Source organism: Notamacropus eugenii, chromosome 6, assembly GCF_028372415.1.
Source record: "Notamacropus eugenii isolate mMacEug1 chromosome 6, mMacEug1.pri_v2, whole genome shotgun sequence".
NCBI classification, from domain to species: domain Eukaryota; kingdom Metazoa; phylum Chordata; class Mammalia; order Diprotodontia; family Macropodidae; genus Notamacropus; species Notamacropus eugenii.
In genome coordinates this window covers 88,089,735-88,117,317 of record NC_092877.1, presented here as the reverse complement: position 1 = coordinate 88,117,317, position 27,583 = coordinate 88,089,735, and the positions used below count along the sequence as shown (strand labels likewise).

Below are 27,583 nucleotides of genomic sequence, written 5' to 3'. Positions count from 1 at the left end.
GAAGTTAAAAAACAAAACCAAAAGATTGAAATAGAAGATAATGTGAAACATCTCATTGGACAAACAACTGGTAAACAGATACAGAAGAGACAATATAAAAATTATGGGACCACCTGAAAGCCATGATCAAAAAAAGAGCCTAGACATCATCTTTCATGAAATTATCAAGGAAAACTGCGCCAATATTCTAGAACCAAAGGGTCAAATAAATATTGAAATAATCCACCAATCACCTCCTGAAAGAGATCAAAAAAGAGAAACTCCTTGGAATGTTGTAGCCAAATTCTAGAGTTGCCAGGTCAAGGAGAAAATGTTGAAAGCAACTTGAAAGAAACAATTCTAATATTGTGGAAATATAATCAGGATAACACAGAATCTGACAGCTTCTACATTAAGGGACTGAAGGGCTTGGGATATGATATTTCAGAAGTCAAAGGAACTAGGATTAAAACCAAGAATCACCTACCCAGTAAAATTGAGTATAATACTTCAAGGGAAAAAATGGTCTTTCAATGATTTAGAGGACCTTCAAGCATTCATGATGAAAAAACCAGAACTGAATAGAAAATTTGACTTTCACGCACAAGAATCAAGAGAAGCATGAAAAGGTAAACAGGAAAGAGAAATCATAAAGGACTTTCTAAAGCTGAACTGTTTACATTCCTACATGGAAAGATAATATTTGTAACTATTGAGACTTTTCTCAGTAGTTGGGTAGTTGGAGGGATTATACACACACACATACAGACAGAGAGTACAGGTTGAGTTGAATCAGAAGAGATGATATACATAAAAATATTAAATTAAATTAAAGGGTAAGAGAGGAAAATATTGGGAGAAGAAAGGGAGAAATGAAATGGGACAGACTATCACTCATAAAAGACGTAAGAAAAATCTTTTTCAATGGAGGAGAAAAGCGAGGAGGTGAGAGGGGAAAAGTGATTTTGCCTCTCTTCATACATGGCTTAAGGAGGGAATAACATGCTCACTTAATTTGGTATGAAAATCTATCTTACATTACAAGAAAGTAGGGGAGAATGGGACAAGTGGGGTGAGGGGGATGATAGAAGGGAGGGCAAATGGGAGAATGGAATAACTAGAAGTAAACACTTTTGGGAAGGGACAAGGTCAAATGAAAAAATAGAAAAGAAAAGGGGGACAGGGTAGGATGGAGGGCAATATAGTTAGTCTTACACAACATTACCATTATGGAAGACTTTTGGAAAATGACACATATATAGCCTGTACTGAATTGTTTTCCTTCTCAGTGGGGATGGGTGGGGAGGAAGAGAAGTTGGAATTCAAAGTATTGGAAAAGAATGTTGAGAATTGTTACTGCATTTAACTGGGAAATAAGAAATACAGGCAATGGAGCATAGAAATTTATCTTGCCCTACAAGCAAAAAGAGAAGATGGGGATAAGGGTAGGGTTTATTGAGTGTGATAGAAGGGAGGGCACATTGAGGGAGGGGGTAATCAGAATTCAAGGTATTATGGGGTGGCGGGAGGAGAGAGATGAGGAAAAAATTTGGAACTCAAAATTTTGTGGAAATGAATGTCAAAATCTAAAAATAAATAAACTATTTTTTGTAAAAGAAAAGCATTCAACTTTGGGTGCCTTATCTGTTATATATTTATAGGCATTAATGGGAAGAAACCAATACCTCCCAAGGCTAAACTCTCCACTTTGTAGATCATTTTAATTGCTAGCACATCTATATTTTTCTTGCAATAAGCCTAAATATACCTCTAAAAAGTTTCAACATATCACTCCTAGTTCTGGAAAGGGTAAATGTAATCCTTTCTCTATGTGACAGACCTTCAATTTTTAAAGGTAGCTGTCACCTTCTCTGTTTTTGTTCTGCAAGTTTAATCTGATCAGATTCCTCACTATCACTCAACTCTCTTTTAAAGGACTGCATCATTTTAGGTTGTATCAAAGCATGCTTAGCAGCACTTATTTCAGATTTTCACTTCTTCTTTTCTTATCAAAACATTTCTGGCTGAAGTAGGAGAACTTGCCTAGGACAATGACTGAGATAGCAGGACTGCTCATACTTTTGAAACATGATCCTCTACTAGGTCACAAACCAAAAAATCCAGTATACCGAAAACATGCTGTGAACAGCAGGTAATAATGGAATTGTTGGTCCAAATCATTGAAAGTTAATAAATTCTACATAAATACTTACTACTTTGTTCACCTCATTTTAAGATGCTCCTTCCTTACCTCCCGCCATTAAATGACTTATCAGCAATGACATGTGAACGTCAGTCTCTATTATTAAGTTTTGTGCATATATATATATATATATGGGAGGACCAAATTTCCAAACCAAATAATCATGATACCACATCTATGTATTTTATAGGACAAAATACCCCTCTCAAATTTGGGGAAAATAATGATTTTCTGCAAACATTGGAAAGGTCATTTCATGTTATTGATAAAGACTTTTCCTCCCTTTCAGGCCTTGTTATATATGACCCCAAATATATTTCCTGAGATAAAAGTAAAAGAGACATCTGGAAACTCTCAGGACAATTTATTAGTTTCAGAGCATACTTTTACAGTGCAGACACACATAACCTACACAGGCTACATACAACAAGAACAAGAAGATATTCACCATAAATACTCTCGATGGCTTTTTTTAGCCTACATGTTTCCCTTTCATCAAAAGAGGATTATAATGATTTTTATCCATTATATATATATATATATATATATATATATATATATATATATATATATATATATATATATATATATATATATATATACACTGTTTTCATTTAAAGAGTATTTCACTTTAATAAACCCAAACCTAAATCTTCATTCAAAACCCATGTATCCCAAGGTCTCTGTACTTATTATGGTCACTGATATTCTGTAGGTTTTTAATAGGAGCAAAAATCACATGATATGATTTGTATTTCTTTAATAAGTGACTTTTAATAGTTACCTTATGTTAAAGAGTTATAATCAGAAAAGTGAATGAGTGTAGAACAATAATAATGAAAGTATAACATTCATGTTTGTACATTAATTCACATGTATCAATATGATTGACACTTGCCTGTAATTTTCTGACTAGAGGGAATTGCTTAGAGCCCTGTAATATAATGACAAAATATCTTTCCATTTGGACAGAATTTGTTTTCTCACATTTCCCATTTTTTTCTTTCATATTTTATTATGGATCGATTGACTATTTTTCCTTTTGATTGTGCAGTATGAAATCAAATCATGCTGCCAAAGTGTTAACACATTTCACTTTCATTAATGACCTGGATGAGAGAATAGAGAGGATGTTCAATAGATTTTTACATAGTACTGTAGCTATGTCTACACAAGCAAATCATAGTTATAGAATTTTGGAGCTGAAATGGACCTGAGACATACTTGTATCCAAGCTCTTCATTTTATGTCTAAAATAGAGAACTAATGAAAATAGAGGTTTAATGATTTGTTTAAAGGTTGTAAATAGTGAACTAGTGGAACAGTGAGGATGAGAATCAAGGAAGTCCCCTGAATCCCAATGTAGTGCTATTTCCATGGAACCACAAAATTTCAACTTTTACTGTTTGAACAAAATGACCACTTGTTTGACTTGACTACTAGAGTTACATGTGTCAACAAATCTTAAGATATAGGGAAGAAGATGGAATAAAAATTCAGTATTCTGGGATGAGTAGATTAAAATTCAAACTGACCTTGGTTACTAGAGAATAGAATGAAATTCTACAGGAAGGTTTTGTATAATAAACTAAAAAAAAGAAAAAAAAAACTAGAAATGGAAAAATTTGCTATAACATAGCAAAATAATATGCCTACGCATTTAATTCAGGGGATAGATAGTATATAAATAACAGCCTTTAAATCAATAATATTCCTCACTAGTTGAAAACAAAACATAAATTGTAAATATGGAGTTTTCACTATCACCTGTAATAATTCAAAACCAACCTTAATAGAATGTTGCATTGAGTTTTAGTAACAGTTAGACAGAGGTGCTATCTAATAAGGAGGTGAAAAATCCATCCATATCTTACTCTAGTCAGACTACATCTGATTTGTTCAGTTTTCAATGTCACATTTTAGGAAAATAATTAAACAGTATTCAGGAGAAGCAAACCTAAACATGGAGGAATTCTTTTTAAATATTGGTTCAAGTAACCCACATTGTTCATACTGGAGACTAGAGAAGAGAAAATTTAGAAGATGGCATGATATCTGGTTTTAAAGACCTTAATGAATCTTATTTGGGAGAGTATTTAGATTCTCTCTTCTTGGCTCCAAAGGGCAGAATTTGGACAGGTCCCAAGGCAGAAGCAATAGAATAGCAAATTTTGGCTCAATATAAAGAAAAAAATATATAATTAGCCCTATTAAAAAACAGAATAGTCTGACTTGAAATTTAGTCAGCCTCTTCTTATTGTTCATCCTCAAGCAGAGGCTAGATGTCCTCTTTGGATGGATTTTATATCTGAGGTTGAAAGTATATAAAACTAGAATTCCCTGTTATTCTTTGATTCTATGGAAGAGAGGATGGTAAGTCGGTATTTTCCTGCTTCATCGAGATCAGAATAAGAAGAAATGAGTTTAAACTGAGTCAAAGATAATTTAAATAATATTTAATTCACATTTAGCCTATAATAAAGTTTGTTTAATTATAATGTATAGGTACAGTTTTTCTGATACTAAACCTTGACCTTAATCTAAGGTGGTCAACTAATCTCAGTCCTAGGTTATAGAGACCAGACAAGAAAACATATATAGTCTGTAGCTCTTCTGGAATCACTGGTGGTAGTTATTGATGATTTTTGTCACTTATGTATTTTATAGCATTTGTTCTAGCATTTCATTAAAAAACATTAAAAGTGTGAAATCTTGAAGAAACAACTTGATAAGGAAAGGTCTACAAAGCTGTTTTTCAAAGAGTTTAGGGTTTCCTTAAATTTTTGAAAGGAAGCAAGTTTGGAATGTGAGATTTTGAAAATGCTGTATTTTTTTCCTGTACTTTATCACTTAATATAATTTGTTCTGTTCATTAAAATGAATTCTGTAATTAATCTAACTGGGAATATTAAATTTAGAAGAGGAAGCATAGAGTTTAAGGAGTCAGTCTTAAAGCCAAGAAGATATCAGTCTAATTCCTACCTCAAGTACTTAATGGATGTATAAACCTAGGCAAATCATTTAACATCTCAGTGCTCTAAGCAACTCTTTAAGAGAAGGTGTTCCCCCCTCCTCATATCACTAGAAAGAATTTACTTATTTGAAAGTGACTGATACTGATGAAATGAACCCCCATTCCTATTCTAAATAAGAATCTCTGAACTAGTGCATAAGCTTAGTCATTCTTACAGAGACAGCTTATTTCTGTGAAACTAACACAAAACTATGAAACCTTGAATCCAGTATCAGCTTTACCATTAGCTAGCTGTGTGACCTTGATCAAGTCTCTGTTTCTTCTTGTGAAAAACAATAGCTCATATCTCTATTACAGTCCAAAGTTGGTAAAGTACTTTGCATACATTATCTCATTTGATGACCTTGTGTATAAAATTAAAGACTCAGGGTAGATGATCCTCTGAGGTCTCTGTCAGCTAAAAAATCTATGCTCCTATGATATCTGTATTTCTTTCTCAACCTAACATCCTATAATATGTTCTCTTTCTATATTTATAACTATATGAACAAAAATGTTGGAATCAGTAGTTAGTTTATATAGTTTTATAATCCTGTGAATTAAGAATTGGTTGAATAACAAGATCAGTCCATCCACTACATCAAAAATGACCAACATCATCTGAAATACAAACCAACCTTGACGCAGACCAACCTTGCTGACTGAGCTGTGTCAAGATGTCCTTTCACAAAAGAGAACAATTACTTAAGCAACCACATTTTATTGATCTCTTTATTACAGTTTCCTGATGTTATTCTGCATGGTAGTTAATATCCTTATATCCTTTGAAACAAGATCTCTCATATCTAGCCACTCTGGTTTTCATTGGACTGACTGGGCCACACTATCCTGATGCTTCAAAATGTGCCCTTGTTATATTTTTAAGCTTCTGACAATTATGCTATCTTTACAGAAAACTTCTATGTTTGGGGGGCTACTGATAACTTTTAGTATGCTGACCAAAATGATCATAATATATTGTAGTAGCTAACATACCTATGAATATTTTAGTCCTGCTGTCAAGATTGGAGAGGGAGAAAAATTATTGAGCTGCAGCAGGAAAACAACTTATTCAAACATCACCTGAATCAGGATGTTCCAGTTCATTGAATCTCAACTTATTATATGCTTGAGTGAATGCATACAACAGAGAACTGTGCATAATTATGTAGGCAAGAGTGGGCTAGACACAGCGGATGTTGGCTTGACCTCCACTCATGGACTGGAATTTTATAACTACACTCTCTACTCACTCAGAAATTTTCATTTGGAAAATTGTCTTCCCCCAATGTATGTGTAAGCCAAGTGCTGATTAATGTTTACAATGCCACTTGAAAAACAAAAGAGAGATAAAGTTCTAATACTAAAAGAAAAAAAAAGCAAATGTTTATGAACTAAGTGAAATTTTTACAGAGATGAGTGAATGTGAAATCACTTCAATAGCTTGGAAAAAATGTAAGGGGGAGAGGGTGAGGCATCCATCATCATGAAAGTTTAAACAAAATCTTCAGGAACTACATAGTCACAGGTAGATGCCTCCATTTCAATTAGCTAATTAATTTTTGGCTCACTCTCGTGAATTCAACAATGCAGTTGTCTACATACACTATCATTTCCTTGTCATTAGTGAAGAAAGTCACTTTGCCAATATTGTCGATTAACAAATATGCTCTGCAAACTGTAGCCCTAGTGTTTTGGACACTACAAGTTTAAATGACATGGTCAGATTCCCACAACAAATTTGCGTGAGAAACAGGATGTAAACCCAGATCATTCTTTCACAAAAGTCATTTTGTAACATGACTCTACAAGTTATAAAATGCTGATGGATCCACTGCATAAAACTCCAGAGACCATATCTGGACAATCTTTGATAGTCTTGCCCCAAGCTGGGCATGGTGACACATTGTTCTACTCCTTTCTATCAAGGAGGCAAAGAAAGTAAATCTCTTGAGTTGAGGATTCCTGCACTGTAGTGCGTTAGGCTGGTAATGTGTTTGCATTTAGGTTGCATTTCTTATGGTGGGTATCCAGGAGTGGCAGATGACCAGGTGGCCACAGAAGTGACAAACCCACTAGAAATTGAGCAAATTAGAGTTCTGGTTGATCACAGTGGAACTGGACTGTGAGAAGTCCTTGAACATGCAACCTTGTCAAAATAGGAGGGGCAGTCTTAAGATAAGGGGGGACAGGAAGAATAGAGAAGGAAAAGGAGAGAGAGAGACAGACACACACACAGACAGGGACACACACAGAGAAACAAATTAAAAAACAGAGAGACAGAGGTGCAGAAGTAAGTAAAAGGAGAAGAAAGAGGAGGAGGAAAAGGAGAATGAAAGGAAGGCTTTTTTGCTCTTAGATCTTGACCATTTTCCAGTCTGTCCTAGTACTACCCCACTATAACTTCTTGCTCTAATTATAATGAAATCAACATGATCATTTCTTCTGACAAGAGGATATCAGTTGAGTGCCCTTTTGTCTGTTCACCTTTTCCTAATTTCACAGACAAAAAAACCTTTTCCTAATCACCCCTCTCTTATTTGGCATTAGAAATTCTTATATTTTAATTTAACTTCCATTACCCTCAATTTCTTTATCTATAAAGACACAGTAAGAACAGTACCTATCTCACAGTGTTGTTGGGAAGATGAAATAGTGAACGTAAACTACTTTCCAAATCTTGACTGTTATATAAATAATGACTATTATTTTGTGTTGTCTCCTTGATTATGGGAGCCATCACCTTTGCATGTATAACCCCCATGCTTAATTTAGTGATCAGAAAATATATGTGCTCAATAAATATTTTTAATAATTTTTTCACTCATTTGTCCTGGGTCTGAAAACAATTTTCTATCTATAGTGCCTCACTGTCAGTCTTATGGACTCTTCTCTATATTGCAAATATTTGAGTTAATTGTTCTGCCTTCTTGGCCACTGAGTAAGTTGTGAGACCTAAGATTTCATAAATGCTTAGCCATTTGTATAATTCATATATTTCTGTCACTGTTAGTTCTTATTTTCATGATCACATCTATCAGCGGACTTAACTGGAGCATAATTTATATATTTGAAGAGACCTTATAGCCAATCTGCTTAATCCCTTGCCTACCACTATTTTCAATAAGTACCAGAAGTAAGGCTTAGCAAGTTATAGATGTAGCAGGTATCAAATACTTCAATATCTAATTCAGAATCCTTTCCACTCTAACCATTAGCCAGTGAACAGTCTGACATAATGTAGAAAATAAACAAAGTAAAGTTGGTAATATTATTCTCTTCATTCTTTTTCTCCGGGGAAGTTTATATTCACTTTAGAAACATTAGGTGTGCATGTGTGTGTGTGTGTATGTGTGTGTGTGTGTGTGTGATGGTGGTAAGGGGCAGAGTTTGAGAGGCCTAAACTCCTTCAAAGAATTGTGTAGCCCTTGTTTTCCAGTGGTTGCTACATGAATTAACAAATTTGGTGCTTTTTAATTAAATTCAAAAGGGGATCACAAATAATATTAAAAAGCGACAAAACCAATAAAACTTTTTTCTACCACTGCATCCAGTAAGTTTGGGCAATGCATTTGATTTGTAAAATATATACTATAACCCAGGACTGGTACAATAGGAGATTGCTTTAATGATAATCAATCATGTTCTTTGTTCTCCTTTTGAGGATGTTGTATAGCCACACTTTATCAGATGTGGTTATACAGCAAGAGGAGCTCATAAGGGTGTATTTGAACCCATGTTTTCCAACTACCAAATATGACTATATTCATATTCCCTCCCTACTTGTATGTAGTCAGAATTATTCTGTGTTTAATTTTGGACTGTATGTCACTTTTAAAACCCATATCATTTGGTAAAATTAATCAACAGGTTTTCATTTACTTTAAATGTAGATTAGATGATAACACTTTATATTGTCATTTTGCTTTTATTTTTTGAGATATCAAAAGATATTTTGAATTATCTAATAGGTCAAAGCAAACTCTGGAAGCAATATTACTTGTTTGATGGATCTGCCATTTTATCTTGTGGGCACAACCATCACTGATTCAAATCACAACCTTTCTACAAAAATTTTGAAATTTTATTATTTTTTTTGTGACTGGATAAATCCATGCAGTAGCTCCTTCTTGAACATAGACTAATAGAAATGAGGTGAGTAATAGTAGGATCCACATTCTCTCACTAGATCTTTACTCAAAGCTTTTCCAGTGTAGATGAATCTGTTATAGCTTAAAATCTTCCTTAATGGTTTTTTTTTTTACAGAAACTCAGAATCCTTTAATTACACAAAGAAGGTCCAGAATATTATTTCCTTCATGTAACAGAACAATTAGCTCTTATTTCCAAGTAATACAGACATTAATTACTGAAAATATTGTCCGTAATTTGCACTATAAATCATGTTAGGAGCCCACACTATGCTTAGTAGGCATATACTTTTCTCAAAAAAAGGAGCATGTAAAGTGACATTCAAGCAGAGGAAGAAATTGTAATACTCCATGAAGTAAGCCTTGCAGCAACCATTTACTTCTGTTCACTCATTAAGAAAGGCATGGAAAAAAGAATACAGCATGAAATGATTGCTCCATTACATTACATGCAGCTTTTTCCCACGGGGTTTTCACCTTCATTTACAAAGTACATGTGTTTAATTATATGTGTATGTACAGATCTTTCTCCATGTCTCCTTTTCTCTTTCTCCATTTACTGTGCTCACACACACCACCCACATTGTTTAGTCATGGATGCGGTCTGTACTGGAAGACCCTAGTTTACAAAATTCATTGCTAAGTAAGTTGTTTTAAACATTGAAGCCTTCTCCCCTAGGAACAATGCTATAAGTCATATAGACATTCCTACAAAACAAAATCCAAGTGATCGAAAAATGAGAGTGATCTTCTTTGCTGAACCAGAAAGCCAGGAACATGTTCAGTCAGCTTTTTCAGACTGCCACAGTCTTACAAGCTGTTGCATCTGGGAACTCAGCATGATAGTTAAAAGAGTTTGGCTTTTACAGGTAGGGATTATTGTGGCCAATCATAATGCTTACTGATGTGATTCACTGGTTCACTATTGCCAAACTATTGAAATTTCCAGATCATTTTCATAGCTTATGAGGAAATGGGGCGGAATATTTGAAGTCAGGATTCCCCTAAAAACTCAGGATGCTTAGTTCATTTCAGCAACTATAATATATCAGGAACCTAGATAGGGACCATAAAGAAAAAATGAAGAAGTCCTTGTTTTCAACATGCTTCCTTTTTACTAGATGGAACAAAGAGAACATCAAATACACACACATATGCATATACACATACATCCATATACACAGACATGATACACATATATACACACATGTATATATGAAAGGAAATGCATATATGACATATTTCATATATATCTTCTCATACGCATACACATCTGTGTATATGTGTATGCATGTTTATAAAAGACAATGAAAGTAATTAGTATGAAGAGTGAAGGCCTGTGGAAGTAGGCAACCTTTGAACTAAACCTTTAAGAGAATTAAAGTTTCTAAGTGGCAAATGTGAAGATGGAGAGCATTCTAGGCCTTGTGGAAAGTGGAGATAGATGGTCTACAGGGCATTTGAATGCAGAGTGCGCAAGGGGAAATAAGTAATCAGTCTGGAAAGATAGGTGGGAAGCAGATAATGCTTCTGGAGTTTAGTCATTTCAGTCATATTCAACTATTCATGATTCCATTTGGGGTTTTCTTGGCAAACATACTAGAGTAGTCTGCAATTTCCTTATCTAGCTCATTTTACAGGTGAGGAAACTGAGGTAGATAGAGTGTAGTGCTGTGCATAGGGTCATACAGCTACTAAGTGTCTGAGGCCAGATTTGAACTCAGGAAGAAGAGTCTTCCCAATTCCAAACCCAGTTCTCTATGCATTGTGCTGCCTTTCTGGAGTAGATAATTGCTAATGTCACTATACAACTGAATATTGCATATAAGTTTTTTTGTTTTTTTAACAGAAAAATGCCTTTAGGGTTCTAACTCAGGGTACGAGGAGAATGTCCCTTCCCATATTAGGTACAGATAGGAGTGGAAGAGGGAGGATATGAATAATAATAATAACCTGACATCTATATATGAACTTATGATTTTTAAAGCACTTTATAATCATATGATCTTCACAATAACTTTGTGAGATAAGTACTGCAGATTTTCCCTATTATATTTTTTTCTGTTTTACAGATTAAGAAAAGGAGCCTAAGGGACCTTAAATGTCACAAATGTCACAAAACTACTGTCAAAGGCAGGATTAAAATGTTTCCTGACTCTAAATCTTCTCCTACACAATAAATTACATTTCTTTTTAAGGATAAGAAGAAGGAAATAGTCAAAGTTTCTAATCACTTTCTCCTTTCCATTTCTTTCCCATCCTCTTATCTTTTCCTCCTTTGAAGGTAAAAGGGCCTCCTCCTTATGTAAATAGGATGTTTATCTTCCTTTGGCTAGTTACTTCCCTGCTGGCAATCCTATTTTTGTTTTCCAAAGGTCTCAGGAATGAGCACATCTTTTCCCTTTCAAAATAGTTGCTTTGAAAGTTAGTCTGCTGGGGCAGAGCCAAGATGGTGGAGTACAAAGATGGACCTGCTCTAGCTCTCACCCCATAGCATATAAAATACTTGTAAAAAATGATTGTAACCAAATTCTAGTGTATCAGAAGCCACAAAACGACAGAGTGAAACATATTTCCAGCCTAAAACAACCTGGAAGCCTTACAGGGAAGGTCTATCACACTGGGCTCAGAGTGGAATGCAGCCCAGATGGGGTCAAGCACCAAGGACAGGACTGGATCATGCTCCAGGGCACAGAATCACAGGTAGCATGTGAGGTTCCCAGATTACTCGACCCACTAAGACCAAAGACAACTTCAAAGGTCAATGAGAAAGCTCTTTCACCTGGGTGAGAGGGAAGCCAAGTCCAATCTCAACTCCAGCCCCAGGGAGGCAGCAGCCACTGTGGCAACAGCATTGGCTTTTGTAGCCCTCAGCCTAAAGACCCTGGGGAAAGGGAGCACTCAATCTGGGTCTTAATCCTGAGTTACAGTCCTGGGGTGAGGAGGAGCACTGGTGAGGTGAAGCTGGTAGAGGCTCTGGAGAGGGAATATTTCTTACAAATCCTGGAGAGAAAAGAGTGCTAGTGGTTGCTCCCAGACCAGAGTGTAAGCCAGGAGAGGAATAAAGTCTCCTTGACTGTGCTACCTTGGAGGAAGTGAGAACTTACAGATCACTAGAGGATATCCTCCACTTGACAAAGGACTTTCAAAAGTCCAGTAACTGGCTAGGAAAATGCCCAAAAAAGGGAAAAAATAAGGGTATAGAAAATTAATTTCTTGGTGAAAAGTTATTTTTTTCATCCTTTTGGATGAGGAAGAACAAAATATACCATCAGATGAAGACATCAAAGTCAAAGAGGCTTCTACACCTAAGACCTCCAAAAAATATGCAGTGGCCTCAGACCATGGAAGAACTCAAAAAAGATTTTGAAAATCAAGTAGGAGAGGTAGAGGAAAAATTAGGAAGGGAAATCAGAACAATGGCAAGAAAATCATGAAAAGCAAGTCAAAAGCTTGCTAAAGTAGACTCAAAAATGCTGAAGTAAATTGGCTGGTTGTTGGTTGTTGTCCTTTTTTTTTTTTTGAAGAGGACCAAAATGACATCACCATGATAAACTGAAGTTTCAGTGTGTCCAACTGTGGCTGCTCAGACCAATAAAAGCTCAGAATGTTCTACCACAGGTTGGACACAGATAGTCCGTATAAGTATTTGGGGCGGATACTCCAAATTTGTGCATCCTATGCTTACTTTGTGCTGTCCCAATTCTGCTTTGCTTATAGAACACAGCACCTTTTCTGATGTGGGCATGTCATGCTGAGTGGTCCTGTGCCAGTGTCTCCCAGTCAAACGCAAAATTCTTGAGAAACACCTTGAGAGTGTATTGTATCTCTTCTTCTGACCACCACATGATTGTCTGCCCCATGTGAGTTGTTCATAAAATAGTCTTTTGGGCAAGCCAATATTTTGCAATCGAACAACATAACCAGCCCATCAGATTTGTGATCTCTGAAGCACAGTTTGAATGCTTGGCACTTCAACTCGGACAAGGACTTCAGTGACTGGTACCTTATTCTGCCACTGAAGAAAATAACACCTTTAAAATAGACTAACAGAAATGGCAAAAGAGGTCCAAAAAGTCAATGAGGAGAAGAATGCTTTAAAAAGCAGAATTAGTCAAATGGGAAAGGAGGTTTAAAAGTTCACTGAAGAACATAGTTCTTTAAAAATTAGAATGGGGCAGATGGAAACTAATGTCTTTATAAGAAACCAAGAAATAACAAAATAGAACCAAAACAATGACAAAATAAAAGACAATGTGAAATATCTCATTGGAAAAACAACTGCCTTGGAAAATAGATCCAGGAGAGATAATTTAAAAATTATTCATCTACCTGAAAACCATGATCAAAAAAGAGCCTAGACATCATCTTCTAAGAGATTATCACGGAAAACTGCCCTGATATTCTAGAACCAGACAGTGAAATAGAAATGGAAAGAATACATTGATCACCTCCTGAAAAAGTTCCCAAAAGGGAAACTCCTAGGAATATTAAAGCCAAATTCCAGAGCTCCCAAGTCAAGAAGAAAATATTACAAGCAGCCTGAAAGTAGTAGTTCAAGTATTATGGAAATACTATCAGGACAACACAGGATTTAGCAGCATCTAAGGGATCAAAGGGCTTGGAATATGATATTCTAGAGGTCACAGGAGCTAGAATTACAACCAAGAATCACCTAACCAGAAAAACTGAGTATAATACTTCAGGGAAAAACGAGATTTCTATGAAATAAAGGGCTTCCAAACATTCTTGTTGAAAAGACCAGCACAGGAAGCATTAAGGAATTCATTAAAGTTGAACTATTTACATTCCTACATGGAAAGATGTTACTTGTAACTCATGAGATCATTTTTAGTATTAGGTAGTTACAGGGAATATATATATATATATATATGTATATATATATATATATATATACATGTAGGTATGCATGGGTATGTACATATGTGTATATTATATCTGTGTAGGTATGTATATGTACATGTCTGTATGTGTGTATGTATATGTGTATATATACACACATACATGTGTGTATATATGTACGTATATATACATATACATACATACATATATATACATATATATATATATATATATATATATGGTAAGAAAGAGACAGAGAGAGACAGAGGGCACAGAGTGAGCTTCATATGAAAGGAGAACACCTAAAAAAATAAAATTTACTGTTGAATGGAATGTACTACGAGTAAGAGAAAGAGAGAGGTATAATGTGGCAAATCATCTCACTTACAAGAGGGAAGAAAGAGCTTCTATAATGGAGTGGAAGAGGTGGGAGATGAAAGGAAATAATTGATCCTTATTCTCATGGGATTTGACATAAGAAGGGAATAACACACACTCAGTTGGATATGGAAATCTACTTTACCCAGCATGAAGGCAAGGGGGAGGGGATAGGAGAGGGAAGATAATATACGGGAGAGGAAATTGGGGAAAGGGATAATCAGAAGCAAACAATATTGTGGGAGGACAGGTCATAGGAGAGAATGGAACAAATGAAGGGTAGGATAGGACAGAGGGAAGTGTCATTAGTCTTTTACAACATAAATATCATGGAGGGCAGCCAGGTGGTGCAGTGGATAGAGCACCAGTGCAGGAGTCAGGAGGGATTGAGTTTACATCTCACCTCAGACACTTGACACTCACTAGCTATGTGACTTTGGGTAAGTCACTTAACCCCCATTGCCTCATCCTGGGTCATCTCCAGTCATCCTGATGAATATCTGGTCTCTGAATTCAGATGGCTCTGGAGGAGAAGTGAGGCTGGAGACCTGCACAGCCCTCCCTCACTCAAAACAAAGTCAAGTGGAAGTCATGTCATCATTTCTCTGACAGCATGGTCTTCAGCAACGAAGGACGAACACACACACACACAAATATTATGGAAGTGCTTTGCACTGTTACACTTGTATGACCTATATTAAACTGCTTGTTTTCTCAGTGAGGGTAGGTGGGAAGGAGATAGGGAGGTAGAGAATATGAAACTCAAAGCTTTCAGAATGAATGTTAAAAATTGTTTTAGCATGCAACTGGAAATTAAGCTATAGAGCCAATGGAATATAGAAGTCTATTTAGCTGTAGTGAAAAATAGAGGGAAAGGGAGATGGAAGAAGGGAGGGTGATAGAAGGGAGGACAGACTGGAGGAAGGGGTGGTTGGTGTGCATGCTGTCCTGGGGTGGGGGGTGGGGAGATGGGAAGAAAATATTGAATTCAAATTCTTGTGGAAGTGAATGTTAAGAACTGAAAAAAAAAAATAACCTATTAAAAAAAAAGTTAATCTCCCTCACATATAACCTATATCAGATGGTTTGTTGTCTTCAGGAAGAAGCAGGAGAAAAGATGGAAGGAAAAAATTTTGGAGCTCAAAATCTTTATAAACAATGAATATTGAAAACATGTAATTGGAAAAATATAAAATAATAGTAAAAAATAAGAAAATCTGCTTTCAAACTAGTCCCACTACAGAATCTCTTATCCCCTTGTGAGGCTGGATTAAACATAGACTTGTATAGAATCTCCCACCTATTTTTCTTTTTTTCTTTTAGAATAATTAAGGGAAAAAACCCAGTGAATATACTGTATATAATATGCATTGTGATATATCTTTTTGCATAAATTGTTGTGTCTAACAGTTGTGTCCAACCCTCTGTGATCCCATTTAGGGGTTTTCTTGACAAAGATACTAGAGTGGTTTGCCATTTCCTACTCCAGCTCATTTTACAGATGAGGAACTGAGGCAAACAGACTTAGATGACTTTCCCAGGGTTACACATTTAATGAATATCTAGGACCAGATTTGAACTCACGAAGTTGAGTCTTCTTGTTTCCAAACCCATTGCTCTATCCATGTCCCACCCACCTGCACCCTTTTGTACAAATATATATATTTTATATATACATATATGTATTTATATATATATGCATATATATTTTATATAATATGTATATAAAAGGAAATACTAAAATTTCAAAATGTCTAATAGTTAAGATATTTCTAATTATAGTATTTGGAATTTGGGAATTTAACTATAGAGAGGAAGTAATACTTTGAACCACTTGAGGACTAACAAAGTTCAATTGTATTATAGAGATGATGAAAGAGTCCCTGCCTAACTTATTCAATAATTCTTCATCTTCTCAAAGGAAGGAATAATAAAGTCACTTCTGCACAGTCAGAAGTACAGTTTGGAGAGGAATGAAGATATGATCAATCTGGACATCCTCATGAAAGGGAGATGTATGCAAACAGTGGAAGGTGTTGGAAAGAAACAGGTCGTTACAAGATGTCAGGTCCAGGGTTGGACTGAGTGTGCACAGTGAGGAAGATTTTCTGGCATAGTAGATATAAAACAAGAAAATGAGGGAGGCAAACTAGAAAGGAATAATACACTACCAAGTCCCTCTAAGATGGAAGGAAGGATACTTACTTGTTAGCTGTTCTCACAGACTTGTGACTTGCAAGAGGTTATGTAGAGAAGCACTTAAAATTTTTATTCAGTAATAGACATTGACCTCCAAAAGTTTCATACACAAAGAGGAAGAACCTGAGGCACAAAGTGGTAAAGAGACTTGAAGTCATGCAAGTAGACAGAGATTGGATTTGAACACAAAGTCTTCTAGCTCCCTGGTTTCTTTTTTCCCTGAATGGATTGCATTTTCTTCTCTTACCTCTCTAGCGTTTACATTTTTAATGAGGATATTATTTCTTTGTCTCATTTTGTAACTAGTTTTCTAGTTTTTTAAAAAGCAAATTATAGTACTAGATGACATTTATATTACACTTAAATGTTTATAAAGCACTTAAGATACTTTCCCTTTAAGAAAGCTCTTTGAAATTATGCTAAGAAAATGACTAAAATGTCTACATTCTTTGACCCAACAGTTCCTCTCCCAAACCTATAACACAAGGAAGTCAACAAAGAAGGGATTAATATGCACAAAAATATTTATAGCAACATTTTTCATAGTATTATAGAACTAGGAATAATACAGACTTTTGAATGTCCATTAATTATAGGAATGACTAATCATGTTGCGGTACATACAATTTGTGTGCCACAAGACTGTGCCAGAATATTAATGCATTTTTAAAAGACAATGGCTATGAAGAATAAAAGGATATATGGAAACATTAAAATGAACAGATACAAAGATAAGGAAATAGAATCAGCAAAACATTTACAATGACTACATAATAAAATAAAAAAATAAACTGCAATCGTAATGATGATCTATGCATTAAAGAAAACGTGTGAGAATTCATCTCTTTACTTCCTTTAGAAATGTTGGGGACTATGGATATGGAACATTTCATATTCTTTCAGATGTTATTGATTTATTGTTTCAATTTGCTGAACTGCTTCTCCCCCCTCTCTTTCATAACCCACATTTTGGTATTCTACTTGATGGTTTGTATGTGGAACAAAGGAAAAGAAGCACAACAAACATGGTACAGTGGAAATAAATTAACTCTGCAGTGAAGAATTAGTTTGAAATCCAAAGCCCAACACTCATCAGTATAACCTTAGAAAGTCACATAATCTCCTTGGGCTTCAGTCTCTTCTCTTTAAAAGAGGAAATTGTACTAGGTGGATTTCTGAGATCACTTTTACCTCTGGATCTCTGATACTAAATGAAGATGTTGTATCAAATGGCCTATCTAGTATTGTGCATGCTGTGAGGGATTTTTCAGGTTTAAATTGATGACAAGTTACCTAGGGTCTCTCTGATCTTATGCATAGAGTGGAACTCTAAGTTTGGAAGATATGGAAGCGAAGTCATGTCAAGAAAAAAATACACAAAAACCAAACAGGGAATACAGAAAAGTAACTTCTCTGAGGAGTTGAAAGGAGGCTACAAGTACACACAGTGTGAATCACAGTCTAAGAAAATTCTACACTGCCTACCAGTTTAGGTTGGAGATAGAGATCAGTCACCTTCATTCCACTTTTTCTTTGGCAGTCTCAGAAGAAGATTAAACATTACATGACTGATTCACTTATAGTTGAAACCCAATTCCCTCAGGAAGTACAAGAGCATCTTTGTTTAAAAAGGTTACCCTCTCCTCCCCTCCCTTAAGTCAGTCAATATGATAAAGATGTTGCTCAACAGAAATTTCAAGCTGTATATACATTTTTATTCAAGGTTTATAAATGAAGAGAAAAGAAAGAAAATATCTCTCACTTTAGAAAGATTGAAGCATTTGGGCTTTTATTGAACCTGGAGACTTTGGAGCTAATTAAGCCTGAGCAGACCTACTGGGAGATCGGTATTCACCTGTTGTGACATTGAAAGATGAATTTGTAATTCAAGTACTTCCAGGCTATAAAACTAGTAAAGTCAACAGAACATCACTTTCCTTTTTGTTGGGTGTAACTGTATTTCTTGACAGGGTTTCATACCCCAAGGGAAGAGGAGCAAGCTGCTTGGAAAGGGAAAGTGATGTTTAAGGAGAGGAAGCTGCTGAGCAAACACTGCTTATAAGAAATGAAGGAGAATGAGTAGTAGGAGCAAGCTCACTTGATCCACTTTCTCAGTGAATGATTGATAGTTGAGCCTTATTAATTTTCCATTGCCACCTGCTGTTTATATTTCTTTATTATAAGGTAAGACTCAGGTTGATGAAGAGAGGAGAAATATATTGGGAAATGAGGCTGATGTAAAAATGTAGGCATCATTAGTTTTTATTTTTTCAACATTCCCTTCAACCTAAACAAGGATGATGCAACTCTACTATCAACAGAGAAAGTGTTTTCTTATTTTAATTTGTTATTCAAAGGTAGACATGATGGATTTAGTTTGAGATATCTGAAAATTTTCTCATTTCTTTATAAATGATGCCAATTTGTTTTTTGGGTTCAAATATGTTTTATATAAATATTCAAGCAGCTTTTAAAACTCATTAGAAGAATCCTAGTATAATGCATAGTAGGCTGCCATCAGAATGTGGAAGACCTGATTTCAAGTCCTAGTTTTTACATTATCATTGTAAACTATAGACCAGGGAGGGGAAACTTGAGGCTACATGTAGCACTTTAGGTCCTCAAGTGAGACCCTTTGACTGAGTCTAAGTTTTACAGGATAAATCATTTCATTAATGGAATTTTTTCTGTGAAATTTGGATTCCATTAAAGGGCTGTACTTGAGGACCTAGAGGGCTACATGCAGTCTGGAGTCTCCAAGTTCCTTACCCCATATGGATAAATCTCTTAAGCTCTCAGTACCTCCAGGATCTTTTCGTACATTCTAAGTTACAAAACAGTTGCTGTTCTGTATTGAGATAAGGAAGTTTCTTAAATGAGTTTGTCCTATACTAGTGAAATCCTAAATCTGGACAAAAGAAAAAAAAAAACCTACACAAATATTTTTTTTTCTAAAATGACATTCAAAAATGCCTGTATCACATTGAAAATATGTGAACATTAAATCCAAACCAAATTTATTTTGCTCTGAAAAACCGAAAAGACTTCCAAAGTCTGAATATTCCCACTGAGGTTTTATGTTTCCAATCCCAACTACATATACAACCTTGAAAAAGAGTCTGATTCATCTGCATGTTTGTCTTCACTCACAATTCAACTGAGATTTTAAACCACACAATAATTTGCTACTGTATATGTATGTGAGTTCATCTGTCTGTGAACAGATGCACACTGAGAGGACTGGGGTTTCAGGATAAATCTTCTTATTAGTCACATGCTGTGCAAGGTACCATAGTGTTAGAATCAAAGTTACAAAGTCCATACTTTAGTTTGTAGTGTATCCATCCCTCAACACTTACACAGCTATTCCCTCTTATCACAAATTGAAAAGTTTAACTTAGTACTTGGCTTATGCAATTAATTTAAAAGGATATAGTAACATTCAGGGAAAATAGGTTTCCTATCCTTTTATATCCAAGAGTATTACATTAAGGAAAAACATCTTCATATAAAAATCTGAGCTATCCAAAAATTTAATGGTTTCCTTTTTATTGAGCACCCCATCACTGAAACTTCTCAAGCAGGAAGGGCAGTTAAGCACATAGAGAGATGCTCTAGAGAGAATTCTTTTGGACGGCTCAGGTTGGTCTCTTCTAATGTTTTAAATTTGTAACTTTGTGATTCTATTATACGCTTCTATGAAAAATAGAATATAAACAAATTGAAACTCACTGACATATATTAACAACTGACATTGCTATTTCACTAATATCTTTTTTGATTTTCAAATCCAGCCTGTAAGGTGAGATCTATATTATTACTTATTTTACAGGCAAGGAAAATGAAGCAGAGAATTTTCAAGTGATTCGAGTTGCATTCATCCTTCATTGCCAAACACCATGCCATAAGAGAAATGATGACATGACTTACAGTTGAAACTGTTTTGAGTGAGGGAAGGCTGTGCAGATCACCAGCGTCACTTCTCCTCCAGAGCCATCTGAATCCAGTGACCAGATATTTTTCAGGATGACTGGAGATGGTCCAGGATACAATGAGAGATTTTGGCCCCTTTAAGGCAAGGTCTATTCAGGTACTCACTTAGGGTGAGGTAATGAACATTCAGAGAACAGGCCTGTGATTTGAGTGGGATCATACAGTAAGTGCCTAATGCAGAGTTCAAACTCAGATCTTCCTTGTTTGAAGTCCAGTCATTAGCCACCATACCATATTGACTCTCCTATGACATTATACTTTCTTTGTATATGTGGAAATTAAATGAAAGAATTCATTTTATAATTCTTTAATACTTTGAAAATGGGGCATTGTCTACATAAAATAAAGCTTTTAAAGATTCACAGAAGTCCTCAATTTTTTTTTAATATTTATTCTCCTGTTCCCTAAAAAGAAACAAATTTAATTACACAGGATTCTGATGGGGTGAGAAGTGGGGTAAAGGGATTTTAAACTAGAATGCTTAACACATTATGGTCATGTTTATAACCTCCTGACACCCCTGTGATGTTTAAAACCAAATTGTCTCTTCAAAATATCAGGAAATTGACCTCAACCTTTTTCAATATCTCATTGTAGTGGGTGGAGTCACGATGGTGCACTAAAATCAGGGACCTGCTTGAGCTCTTACCCCAAACCACTACAAATACCTGTACAAACTGACTCTAAACAAATTTTACAGTTGTAAAACCCACAAAGTGATGGAGTGATACAAATCTCCACCCCAGGAAAGACTGGGAGGTCTACAGGAAACATCTATTGCACTTGGCTGGAAGCGGAGCACTGTACAGTCCAGCATGAGCCAGTCAGCACAGATGGGCCAGAGCAGGCCTCAAGGGACTGAATCCCTGCCAGTAGTGATAGTTTCCAGACTTCTCCACCCACAAATGCCAAAGACAGCATAGAAGGTCAGTGGGAAATTTCTACCATACCTGAGCTGGAAAAGAGCGCAGTCCTATTGAGGTCTGACGCCAAATGGTGGGAGATTGATCAGCTAATACAAACACATAAAGCCTGGGACAGTAGATCCACCCCCACCCCCATCCCCACCTCCACCCCCACCGGAAGCAGAGGCCTATCTTGACAAAGAGTTAGAAAGTCAATTATTTGGCTGCAAAGATGAGCAAACAGAGCAAAAAATGTCAGACTATAGAATCTTACTTTGGAGACAAAGAAGATCAAAACATTCAACCAGAAGACAACAAAGTCAAGCTCCTTCATCCAAAGTCTCCAAGAAAATATGAATTGGTCTCAGGCCATGGAAGAGCTCAAAAAGGATCTTGAAAATCAAGTAAGAGAAGCAGAGGAAAAATTGTGAAGAGAAATGAGAATGATGCAAGAAAATCTTGAAAATGAGTCACCAGCTTGCCAAAGGAGACCCTAAAGATAATGCAGAAAATAACACTTTAAAATATAGACGAACCCAAATGTCAAATAAGGTCCAAAAAGACAATGAGGAGAAGAATGCTCTGAAGATCAGGATTGTCCAAATGAAAAAGAAGTTCCAAAAGCTCACTGAAGAAAATAATTCCTTCATAATTAGAATGGAGCAAATTAACGTGTAAATTAAAAATAAATAAATCTTAAAAACTACCTCATTTTTTGTCTGTATCAGTAGACTTTAGAGAAATGTCAGGTACACTGGTGCAACCAAAAGACATATCATTTTTTTTTTTGCCATTTTTAATGTAAACAAGTGATTTTAGCAACCATATTTAATAATTTAACCCTTGAGATTCAGACTATGAATGATGTACCTACTATAGGCTCAAGAGAAGAACTTTGCACTTAGGTGTTTTAGAAATTTCAGCACCTCATTTAGTTGAGATTTCTGCAGGCTAAAAAAGAATATTTTAATTAAAATTAGAGTAATTAGTATTACTGTACTTGATTAGAAAAGGTCAAGTAGACAATTGATTCTGTGTTTTATCTTGGCTTTCTATATCATTTGAGTGCAGCCTGTTGGCAAAAACAACAATCACTTAATTTACCTAATGCCATTACCATAATTTCATTGTTAGAAATGAGTTTTAACCCTTTATATAAAATTGAATGAAACAGTGAATGAAACAGTAAGTGAAAAAAAAAACCCCACAAAAACAATTGGTTTTACGATATCACTAGTATCTAAATTCCTCAGCAAATATGTCAAGGTTATATTGCTAAGGTTTTTAAGGGTTTTTGATGACCTATATTTGGTCAATAGCTTTCTAAGGACATCCCATGGGACAGCTCCAAAGAAGACTTTGCATAAAACTGTGGATAAACTGTGCTTTGGAACTTGTTGTATCTAAGCTATGATGTATATAGCAAGGACAACAACAGTGTACGTCCGGCCTTCTGGGACAAATAACTTGGTCAAGGATAATGCAGCCTCCTACAGCTCAGCCCAGAAGTTGCTCCATAAAGAGAACTCCCAGGCTGAGAGTCTATAGTATTGCCCTTTTCTCCCAGCCACAGACTCTAAATGAGCTCTTTAGAAGTCTATATAAAAGGGAGAACAGCACCACTCACCAGCTACAATAATTTATTTGGTTTAAGGGGATATGAACAGAAAGATACTGGGGACAGTCATATTTTCCAGCTCGTTCAGTCCCTTACTTAACACCCTGCCCCCAAGGTTTAGCCTCAGACTCAGTTAACAGATTTGAAATGCAGGAATTTTGACCAATGTGGGAAATATTTTTAACAATTAATTTGAATGATTAATTTAATAGTGCAGTTACAAGACTTTCCTTGAATGAGACATAAAATAGGCATATGTTTTAAAAGATGCAATATAGAATAAAGTTTTTTTTGGTGTTTTTTTTTGTTGTTGTTGTTTTTTTTACCCCAGTGAGTCAAGTGTGAAGATAAAGTTTGTTGTCAAAATCTTTTAATAGAATATGAACTCTTTGAAGGCAGGAATTGTTTCTGGTATCTCCTTATATCCCCTTAAGGGAAAGGACTCTTTCTATTTGCATGTCACATAATAAGTACTTAATAAATGCTTTTTTGATGGCTATTTATTATTTGTGAAAATTGGTCTTGGCACTACCAAGGTTTGCCTTCATGAAATGAAATAAAACACATTTAAGGATAAAGAAACAATAGAAGACCATCAAGGATTCTTTTCCTAATCCTCTTGCCTTTGTTCCTCTAAATCATTTCAACGTTACAGATAATTCATAGAATTTTCCTAATTCTATAATTCAATGGATCATTTTCATTCCTATTTTCACTTCTTTTTTTATTCCAGTGTTAAAATTACTCCTAGTATTTTCCTTTCATCTTATATCACATCTATGTTATTAAGATAAAAGTAACACCCTCCCCCAGGCCTTCCCTTCTTCATTCAAGATATAGAGACAGTGAACATATTATTTTCAAAACAAAAATTTACTTGCTAGAAGATGAAGGAAAAAAGGAGAAAAAAAAAACTTTCACAGTAGAGTAAAACCAGGCTAAAGCAAAAAAGATTTTTCAAAAACAAGGTGTTATAAATTACTAATCACTGCCTTGAAAATCTTCTAGCTCTTCACTTCTCTCAGAAATGCCCTCATAACATTATGACAATTTATCTGAAACACTTCTGCTAGTGTGTCTAAATTAGTAAGCTCTTCACAGTGAAGAGATTGATCGCAGGTGGAGGTGGAGGGGAATAACCTGCATTGTGCCTTTTTCTACTAAACTTATCACATGATGACGTACCCACACAAATGTGACTTTCAAGACTATTGAAGAACCCATCTTGTAACAAATAGGAATATACAAGGAGAGGGAAAAGTGTTGTAAAGTTTTGAGTTAACATACCTGTGCCTAAGATTTATGGGATCCCAGAGCTGGAAGGTACTTTAGAATTTTGTTCAATCCCTGGCTGCACCATTTAGGGAAAGTAACATAAAGTGAAATTGAATTACCCCTGGTAGTTCTACCTGATCACCCAGGCAGTAAGTAATAGATCTAGAATTAAACCTGTTTTTCCAGATCGAAATCTAGCACGCTTCCAAGACACTAGTCTCCTTCTCTGGTAATATGAAAACATGTGATGATGCATTCCCCTTTCCTTTCCCTTTATAGCTGTAAGATCCAATTTCTGAATTTAGTATAAAGTTTTCCAGTGGTATATGTGGGTAATGTTTTTTATTTGAAGTCCAATAACATTTTCATTTTAAAGATGAGAAAAATTTTATTCTATTCAAAGAAATCCTGGGTGTTTTGGTGTGTAGATTCCCAGGTGTTAAATAAGTTTTCTAGTTCAAATATCATTTTTCTTTCCATTTCTTGTTGTTAGTTTTTTTTTAGCAATACACAAAAGTATTAATGATTTATATGAATTTATCTTTTATTCTTCAACTTTCCTATATTCATTAATGTTAATTGACTCTTGAGGATTATTAAATCATTATATCATCAGAAAAAGTAGCAATTTTGTTTTATTCTTTGCCTAAATGTATCCTTTTAATTTATTTTGCTTATATCATTGTTATAGGTGGCATTCCTAAAGCTATATGAACTAGCAGTAATGATAACAGACATCCTTGATTTGCACTTGATCTTACTGGAATGGCCTTTAGTTTAATCCCAATGATATATACAGTTTAGCTGAAATAGATGGGACTCAGTCACAATAACTTTGTGACCTTGAACAAGTTACTTTAAGCCAGCTAAAGTCTCTGCATTTTTTTTAATCTCTCAACTAGAGATAGAAGTTGCAGTACCCACACCAGAAGTTTGCTTTGAATATTTGAGGAGAGAGAGAAAGATGCAGAGAGACTGAGATAAGAGGAAGATCACTTAACAACTGATAAGACTAATTAAGACTTCCTATAGGAGATGGTGAATGAACTAATTCTTGCAGGAAACTAGGAACTCTGAAAGGTGGAGAGAAGGATGTAGTTTATTTCAAGTATGGATGGATAAGCTGTGCAAAGGTATAGTGGTGGGAAAAGAAATAATGGGTTTAGGGAAATATAGTATGTATATGGAAGGAAGTGCATGAAATAAATTTTAAAAAGGAAGTTTGAGCTAAAAGTGAAAAACTGTAAATATTTAATCAAGCATCTTGCTTCACCAAAGGAGGAAAAGAGTAAGACTTGTGTTTGCTGAAGTTCGTTTTAGTACCTGTATGGTGAGAATCCACTAGTCAGAATACAATTAGAGTAGATATTCTTAGTCTTTTTGCACATGCGTTTGTTCATGTGCGTTTATGTGTGTGTGCGTGTGTGTATTAATGTGTGTGAGTTTGGTGAAACCTGTGGATCCCTCCTTAGTATAATATTTGTAAATACATAAAATATGTAGGATTTACAATGGAAATAAATTATATTGAAATATAGTATCTGTCTATCTTATCTATATTAAGTTCAAGGACCCCAAGCTAAGAACTGCTGACTTAAAGGACACTTTAAATAGTCTAGGCAATAGGGGAAAGGCTATGAGGATTTTAAGTAGGATCAGTTCATTTCAAATGAGAATGGTTTCTTTTATTCTCCAGATTGATTCTTATTCCTGACCTGCTTCTTAACTAGTTACCTTTTAATTGCTTGACATTAGGTTCTAAGGCAATTCAGCAATGCCTTCTGATATTTCTTGATAAGTTAATACATATAAAAACCCTACCCTACTAATTAATTAACTCTGAATCCCCTCCCAGTTTATTCAGAAAAAATGGAATAACTGGTTTTTGTGATAAGATTTCTCTTTTCTCTTATTCTCAAACCTTGGTTTCATAGATCTAAACAAAATGTCACTGATTATCTAATTTATGATCAATGTAAAAAAAAGTACAAAAACACATTAAAATATTTCAACACTATGTTTAGTATGAGAAAAGTCATAGCCCAAGTATCCATTGGTTATCGCTGTTCATGTCTCCATAGATACTGTAACTAGACTCTTGCCATGAAATTTTCTCAGAATTGCAAAGTCCAGCAAGAATTCTCAGCAGGAGGGGCAGTTATGTGATACAGTGGATAGAGCCCCTGCCCTGGAGTCAGAGAACCTGAGTTCAAATCGAGCCTCAGACATTTGACACTCACTAGTTGTCTGACTCTAGCCAAATCACTTAACCTTGATTACACAGCCGCATCACCCCTCGAAAAAATGCTTAGCAGGACATCTTTCCCACTAAATAATATGTATACATTAAGGGTACAATAACAAAATCCATATTCTATGTAGGTGGGCATTCAGCAATCACAGATGATACAAAGTACTTCTTAAATAACTAACTCCGAGTAAGAAACTCCAAAAATCAGTTTTCTCTATTTTTTTTTATTATAGTGTAGTATGCTGAGTAAATATGAGTAATTTTTGTTTTTCAAGGGAGAGTTGAAATCAGCAAAATTGGTATATGAGGAGAGAATAAAAAACAGTTTTGGTACTTCCAACAACAGCTTAAAATGTGCCCAGAACTAGTCTTCAGATTAACTTTGTAATATGTCAGATGAAAATAATAACCAGAAGTAAATAAGAAAAATTCAGTTTAGCAGAGGAGTTAGTTACTCTAGTGGTTCTTATTTGGCAGACAGTATATGAGCTAAATTTGCATGTCCTCTATATTTTTATGCCTCAGGGGAAAGATTCATTGCTTGATACTCTGCATATGAAATTTTCTTCCCTTGTTGAAGAGATTCTATGAAAATGTGGCTAACCCAGAGACACCTCCAAACTCTTTTGACCAAAGCTCTGTTAGTACGCTAAAAGCCCAGTGAATCCAAACTTCTGCTACTTTATAACTAATTCAAAAGAGCATTGTTCTCCATCACACTGAACTGAAAAGGCTCTGTGTTCCATATAAATCTC

The 27,583-nt window shown here is 35.2% G+C and overlaps 2 long non-coding RNA genes across 2 annotated transcripts in view; one reads left to right on the top strand and one right to left on the bottom strand.

Annotated features, from left to right (window-relative positions):
* LOC140511384 (uncharacterized) overlaps positions 1 to 21,122 on the top strand; it is a 304,185-nt gene extending 283,063 nt beyond the window's left edge. The window contains exon 11 of the long non-coding RNA XR_011969534.1: positions 20,619 to 21,122. This is a non-coding gene — a long non-coding RNA (uncharacterized lncRNA). The remainder of the gene's footprint in view (positions 1 to 20,618) is intronic.
* The window catches only part of LOC140511386 (uncharacterized), a 63,023-nt gene extending 38,369 nt beyond the window's left edge, over positions 1 to 24,654 (bottom strand). The window contains exons 1-2 of the long non-coding RNA XR_011969536.1: positions 24,590 to 24,654; positions 16,793 to 16,909 (exon numbers count right to left, since the gene is read on the bottom strand). This is a non-coding gene — a long non-coding RNA (uncharacterized lncRNA). The remainder of the gene's footprint in view (positions 1 to 16,792; positions 16,910 to 24,589) is intronic.
* Positions 24,655 to 27,583: the final 2,929 nt, after the last annotated feature.